This window comes from Papio anubis, chromosome 15 (genome assembly GCF_008728515.1).
Source record: "Papio anubis isolate 15944 chromosome 15, Panubis1.0, whole genome shotgun sequence".
Lineage (NCBI taxonomy): Eukaryota > Metazoa > Chordata > Mammalia > Primates > Cercopithecidae > Papio > Papio anubis.
Genome location: NC_044990.1, coordinates 84,503,299 through 84,511,143, shown reverse-complemented (window position 1 = coordinate 84,511,143; position 7,845 = coordinate 84,503,299). Strand labels below are relative to the sequence as shown.

Genomic DNA, 7,845 nt, shown 5'->3' with positions numbered 1-7,845 from the left:
TCTCTCTCTCTCTCTCTCTCTCTCTCGTGCCCAGGCTAGCCTCGGCTTATTGCAACCTCTGCCTCCCAGGTTCAAGTAGAGATGGGGTTTTAGTAGAGATGGGGTTTTGCCATGTTGGCCAGGATGGTCTTAAACTCCTAGCCTCAAGTGATCCACCCACTTCGGCCTTTCAAAGTTCTGGGTTTACAGGCGTGAGCCACTGTGCCTGGCCCTATTGCTGTTTTATTGCTACAACCACTGAGCTGAATTTTGGTGATAGACAACATGTGGCTCACAGAGCCTAAAATACTTACTCTCTTGCCTTTTAAAGAAAATCAGGCTTGCTGCATTCTGATATGGAGAATGCTCACACACAGGGTCACCACAGGGACTCACCTTAGTGATTTCAATGCACTCCTAGAGAGACTCCCTGCTTACCTTCCCAAATTCAGTTCTCCACAATACAAAGAGAGTCATTATATCTAATTTTCACCATGTCACTCATTAGCCCTTCAATGACTCCCCCTTGCCTTTGGGATAAATATCCAGACTTCTCAACATGGTCCACAGACCCTTGTAGGAGCTAGTCCTTGCCCTGCTTCTTGCGCACCTCACTGTTTCAACTGCATCAGGCCGCTTACCTCTGGACTACAGCACATATTTCTTTGCTCCAACAGAGCCCCTAGATCAGATATCATGCCTCTGGAAACCTCCCATGAACACCAACATCTGAGATCGGGGCTTCTCTTCTGTGCTTGGACAGCTCTGTGTGGTTCCTTCAGTAGGCCCTTCGCTCTGAATGGAAAATGCCTGCTTGCCACTTGTGATGGTTTATCTAATATGTCAACTTGGTTAAAAGCACTTGGTTAAACACAGATACTTGGTTAAACACCAGTCTAGGTGTTGCTGTGAAGGTATTTTTCAGGTGAGATTGACACTGAAATCAGTAAACTTTGAGTAAAGCAGCTTACCCTCCCCAGTGTGTGCGTGTGTGTGTGCCTCATCCAATCTGCTGAATGTCTTCAGAGAAAATAGGCTGGCCTCCCCTGAGGAAGAGGGAATTCTGTCTCCAGATTGTTTTGAAACTCCAACGGCAACATCAACAACATCAACTCTTCCCTGGGTCTTCAGCCTGCCAACTTACCCTGCAGATTGTAGACTTACCAGTCTCCAGAATAGTATGAGTCAATTTCTAAGTATCTATTTCTCTCACTCACTCTCTCCATCCTATTGCTTCCTATTCTCTGGAAAACCTTCACTAGTGCGCCTCTAAGCAGGTAGGGTATATATTTCATGCAAGCAGGGGCATGTCTGTCTTGCACATTACTAATGCATGCAAAACTACCATGGTGCCTAGAATATAGTAAATCCATTTTCTATAGGAACATAGTAACAGAAAACATATGGTAAAGAAGGAAAATGGATAAAATGAGAAAAAAAATGGATTTATATGTAATCTCAGAGCCACTAAAGACAGGTCTCTGTGGAGGCAAACTGGGGTCCCTGAATAGACCGCAGATCCCTGGTGGGAGAGGTGCTCCACCAACACCATTTCTCAGGACACAGCCCGAGCGTTGGGCCCATGACAGTGAGGAACCATGAATGAAAATCTTTCTATCTCTCACAGTAGCACGAATGAGAGAAACAGACCTATAAGACGTGGGTTTTGCTCACTGCATGCACTAATGTGCACAGTGAGGTGGAGGTTTTTTTAAAAAATATACAAATGGGTCTTGCTATGTTGCCCAGGCCTCAATCAATCATAAACTCCTGGCCTCAAGCAATCCTCCTGCCTCAGCCTTCCAAAGTACTGGGATTACTGGCCTGAGCCACCACGCCTGGATGTGATGGAGTGTTTTATTGCTGCAGTTATTGTTATTAGTAAAAATGATTGCTCTAACACCACGGTAGGAACATTCGTTGGCAGGTCAACTACTCTCAGAAGCGTTAGTGACGGGCTCCACTGACAATGGCCATATTCCAAGAAGCTGATCACCTGGCGAACTGGATTAAATACACTGACACGATGTTAAATTCACATGGTGCCATCGTAATTGTAATTTCCATCATGACGTGGAAGGGACATACGTTAATAGGGACACTATATTGAACATAACATATTCACAGTGTCCCTGTGAACATAGTGTGCCTTCCACGCCATGATGGAAATTACAATGAGCATGTGGTCTCTAAAATAAGCTCCCAATTTACACACACTTTTCTGTTTATTTGATTTTCTATATCTGCTCAAATCTGACCTGCCCAGGTCCTCTTAACAGCTATTTTCCACCCAAGAATTTAACCAGGGGATTTGCCATAAGAGGCGCATTCTCTGGGGCTCCATTGCCCTAGAGATCATTCTTTCAGACTTTTGCTCATCTGATTTAACCACTTACTTCATTTAATACACACTTATGCATGGTATTTATTATGTACCAGGCATCGTTCCAAGTATTTTACTAAAGATTAATCAATATTATTTATTACTTAGCAACACCACTAGATAAACACCACGATTATTCACATATAAAAGAGAAAAGTGAGGCACATAAAAGTCAGGTAAGTGGTCCAGATTCCTGCAGCCAGTAAGCAGGAGAAGCTGCATTCATCCCATGGCTGGGAACCAGAGTCCAGGCTCTAAGGAAGCCCCCTAGGCTGCCTCTTTGTCATTTGGCTTCAGCTCTGTGCCTCCTTCCGGGTAAACTGCAGCAGATCACCCTTCTAGCTTTGTCTGGGCTGGACTCGATGGACCTTTGTGGCATGCCCAGTAGCCTTAGGCCAAGTCATCTCATTTCTAGGCCTTTCCATTTAGACCTAGTCCTGGCTCTCCTACTTGGCTCACTGGTCAACCCAACCAGCTGGCCACACTCCAAGATAGGGAGAATGGTCCTGCGGGTAGTACTTGGCCATGTCAAAGAAAGTAAGTTATTCTCAAGAAAGACAGAGGGACATGTGATGAAGGAAAATCACCAGAACTTACGTTGAATATCTTGAGCCACATCATTGAATGAAATGGGGTTCATTTGGAAGTTGAAGTATTTGACAAATCAGGCTGAACAATCACTTTCACATCTAAGAAAGAGAGACAGAGCCAGGATATCTCTGTTAATGGGTGTTTAATGTCACAAAGACAGAAAAAAATCTCAGCTGATGTAGTGACCCAGTGACCATCAGTGTCCTGCCAGGCTCATGACTCAGACCCACTAAGGGACCCTGACCGCCTTCCTTTCCCCCCGGCGCTGCCAGCAAATCTGTGGCTGCTCGGCCTCCATGACTCCTGGATCCTCCCCACCCTCCCTACCTCCTGCTTTCTGTTTCCTGATGTCTTCCTCTCTCCCAGGCTTCAAATGAAATGTTAAATTGGCTTCTGTTAGGGGAATGAGACTCTGAGTCACTCATTTTTTCTACTTCTCTCAACATTCTGCACTTTATTAGGGGAACATACATTCTATTTTATAATTACAGAACCATCGGAACACGGCAGGGGCGGTTCAATAAGTACGCTTATTCTTTGCATCAGGCTGTGTACGTGACCATTCCCAAATATTTTCAGAAGGAATTCTAGATTATAGATTTCATTGCTAATACTTGGAACTGAAAGAAGTGGAATCTGACCAGTTTCACCAGATTGAACCTTGTTTATCTCCCCTGTCCTGAGCGTTAACTATCTTTCCTCCAGGTTTCTAGGCTTCCCTTGAGAGAGCCTGGAGGAGGGGCTCTCTGACCCTGAGACAAAATCCATCGCAGCAGTGCACTGTACAGATCACAACATTGCAAACACAGCGCTGTGGTGAAATGAGGCGGCTCTGAGGAACTCCACTGTTCGTTTCAGTTTCTCCTGCCGCTTTCAAGAATCCACAGTTTCCTTAGGCTTTATAGCAAAAGAGTGCTGCAGGCAACATACTGTGGTTTTTTTAAAATATAAAAGAGTATGCCCACAGAAACATTTTCATGCACTTTGTATTTTTTATTCTTAAAATCAGTACTGGGATGTGTTATGTATTTATTGGTTTGCTTGCTCTGTGTATGTCTTACCAAAATGAGAATGAGGTCTTTTTTCACTATTGTGTGCCTGGCACATAGTAAGGGCTCAATAAACACGCGTGTATGTGTGTGTTGGGGGGGAATTAGCTAATGAGTATAGATAGGCATCAAATCAGCACACATTCTCAACGAGATAGTATCAGTTCTTGGGAGGGGAAAATCATCTGTTGATGTAGAAAGTACAGATATACATACAGTAAATAAATACACAGCCTATCTGTGGCATTAACATTTAATGGTGGAAAATGATTAGGAAAAAAATACCTGAAATGGCTCCTTGGGGAGAGGGAGTGGCGATAATGACAAAACGGTTGAGAAAAACATTGAAATAGAAATTGAGATGAATGTATTCTAATGGCTTTCTTTTCTTGTTAACCTGCAGATGCATTCATACCATATACAGTCTTATTGTGGAAGTAAGAACTTGATTGCAATTTTTAACCAAAAACTTTGGAACTTTATATTTTCTTTAAATGTGGAGAAGTAATTTTCATTTCAAGGACAAATTAATTATAGACCTGCTATAATTTTCAGGGAGGAGCTTTATTTTCCTTGCAAAGCTCTGGCATGAATTATACCTAGCAATATCATGATTTTAAAGTGTAACTTAAAAGGATGAAAGAGGGGTGTTTTGGTGGCTTCTGTTTCCCTTATGTATCTCTCTCATGCACCACATTCCTATTAAGCACAGTATTCTGAAGATCACTCACTGTTTTCTATTGCAACCTGCAATTTGAGAGTTAAGAAAACGTCCTGTTAATTAATTTCCTAAGCGCCTCTTATCAGTACACAGGCAAACTGTCAAGCTCATTTTAAAGAAATATTTTTGTTTCAGGTATTAGTCACTTCATTGATTTCCCAGTGTATCTTAGGGAATGGTGGAGTATGATAACTCTAGTTCTGGTAGATATCTAAGAGGCAAGAAAGTGGATTAGGCAAAAGTGATGAATAAAAAAAGAGAAGACAAGTTGTATGATTCTAATTTCATATGTGCACAGAGAAAGAATAGGCTTTCAAAATGGAAATGGAAATGCAAATTAAGTAATGTCGTAGGAAATAGGTTCTAGTAGCTTTCTGGAGTCTATAATTTACTTAGAGTGCAATGTCCACACGTGTGTGTGTGTGTGTGTGTGTGTGTGTACACAGGCCTGCATACAATCAAATGCCTCAGAAGACTTCTCAGGTATCGATAACTCATAAACAGGTGATCTTGCGGTGGGGAATATCGTTCTTGCAGTATGCTCTGGCTTATTGATAGCTTCTACTTTTTGTAACTGGGGTGGTTAGAATACTCCCCAAAGATGCTCAGGCTGTGCTTCCTGGAATGTGTAAATATGTCAGGTTACAAGGCCAGGGGACGTGTAGACTGTAGATGAAATTAAGCATGTTAATGGGCTGATCAGGAGGATAATCTTATCCTAGCATATCTTAGATTATTCAAGTGGGCCCAATGTAACTGCAAGGTCCTTATCAGTGAATGAGGGAGTAGGAAGAAAGAAGCAGAAGGAGGCTGGAGCTTAGTCATCTGGTAGTAGCGCCAATGGAGCCAAGAATCACAATAAGGAGATGGGAAGATACGACTGGCCATGCTGCCCTAAGGATGGAAGGGGCCTTGAAGCAAGGATCCGCAAACACGACAGGTGGGAAAACAAATTCTTCCTCAGGCCCTCCAGAAAGGAATGCAGCCCTGCCAAGTCCTTGCTTCCAGCTCAGCGAGAGCTGTGCTAACCTACATGGTTTTCTCAGTGATTCTTCCCGCAAGTACATGAGGCAAGAATTATGATGTCCACTTTACAAATGTGGAACCTGAGACAGAGATTTTAAGTTGCTTGTCCAAATACTCAGAGCTGATGTCAGTGCCGCACTGAAACTCAGGTGTACCTGACTTGTGGAATCTGCCTTCTCTCCTCTGTAGGGCAAGCTTTCGTAGATGAAGAAGCGAGACATGGAAGACACCATTGGAAGTATTTGATACACACATGCCTTTCTTTGAGACCAGTTAACAGGTTTGTTGAGTTGTTTCTTTATTAATTTATTTTTCAATGCCAGTTTATAGGGTACTTAAATACAATAGTTGCTCAATACATGACTATCGGAAGAATGAAAATATAAATAAGTCAGTGAGTACATTCGGTTGCTTCTCCAAAGAGATAAGGTCTTATAGCCAGAATCTCTGTGATTCTCAGGAATCACAGAGAACAAAATGATTGGATCTATGAGTCACCAACTTTCTGAAATTTCCTGAGTTATTCACTCAGGTATGTTATGATAGTTCTGAAATTTGCTGAGTTATTTCTGAAATTTCTTGGGTTGTTCACTCATGTATGTTACAATATTTCTGAAATTTCCTGAGTTGTTCACTTATGTACGTTATGATACTATATTTTAATGCTTCTGAGGGAGCTTTGGCTAAACACATATATGTGTGTCTCTCTTAGATTTTGAATTCCTTGAGGAACTGGATCACTTCTTCCTCATTGCTGGGTACCAGGTACCTCGTATGCATAATATGAGGCAGCATTACAGCAAAGCCTTCAGGAGTTATCCTTTGCTCTGAATAACACCAGAAAGAGCATCCAGTGGAAAGATGTTGTGTGACTCTTGGAGTCAAAGGAAGGACTGACCAACCAGGCCATGGGAAGCCAGCCAGAGCAGCTTGGAAATCTCGCTACAGGGGTTCTTTGGCTCTGTTGATGCTACCACCGGATGATGAAGCTCCAGCTTCTTCCTTACCCCATGGTCTTTGCTCAGCATTCAAATTCCCAGGAGAACACGGCTCTTGCAGCTTGGGTTACAAGATACCTCTGGGACCATTGGCTCTATCATGTGGAAGGCGGAAGACATAATTTTCCACGGAAAGTGGGGATACCAGAAGAAAAGGCAAATAAGTCCTGGATAGATCAAAATTATAAATGTTTATTGGAGTATGGGAAATACAGATTCAAACTGTACCTTTTCTATCCATTATTTGTGTAACTTTAATTTACTTGATATTACTTTCTCCCACTCTAAAATGAAAATTATATTAGTTTCTTCCTTATAGTGTTGTTGTGAGAATTAAATGAGATAATAGAGGCAAATCTTGGAGGTACTGTGGGTTCAGTTCAAGACCACTGCAATAAAGGGAATATTGCAATAAAATGAGTCACACAACTTTTTTTGGTTTCCTAGTGTGTGGAAAAGTTTGTTTATACTATACAGGAATCCAATAAGTGTGCAATAGCATTATGTCTAAAAAACCCAATGTACATACCTTAACTAAACAATATTGCTAACAATGCTAATAATCATCTAAGTCTTCAATAAGTCATAATCTTTTGGCTGGTGGAGGGTCTTGCTTCAATGTGATGACTGCTGACTGATTGATGTGGTGTGTGCTGAAGGTTGGGGTGGCTGTGGCAGTTTCTTAAAGTAAGAAAATAACAAAGTTTGCTGCATACATTGACTCTTCATTTCACAAAAAAATTTATCTTAGTGTGCGATACTGGTTGATAGCATTTTAGGCACATAGAACTTCTTTTGAAATTGGAGTCAGTCCTCTCAAATCCTGCTGTTGCTTTATCAACTATTATACATTTGTGTAATAGAAATTCTTGGTTGTCATTTCAACAATGTCTACAGTATTTTGACCAGGAGCAGATTCTATCTCAAGAAATCCCTTTCTTTGCACATCCATAAGGAGCAACATCTCATCCATTTATATTTGATCATGAGATTACAGCAGTTTAATTGCATCTTCAGGCTTCACTTCTGCTTCTACTTTTCTTGCTATTTGTACCACATCGGCAGTGACTTGCTCCACTGCAGTCTTGAACTCCTGAA

General features: G+C 41.7%; 1 long non-coding RNA gene across 1 annotated transcript in view; it reads left to right on the top strand.

Moving 5' to 3' along the window:
- Positions 1 to 7,393, top strand: part of LOC116270513 — a 92,672-nt gene extending 85,279 nt beyond the window's left edge. Inside the window, exons 2-3 of the long non-coding RNA XR_004178561.1 lie at positions 5,939 to 6,029; positions 6,462 to 7,393. This is a non-coding gene — a long non-coding RNA (uncharacterized LOC116270513). The remainder of the gene's footprint in view (positions 1 to 5,938; positions 6,030 to 6,461) is intronic.
- Positions 7,394 to 7,845: the final 452 nt, after the last annotated feature.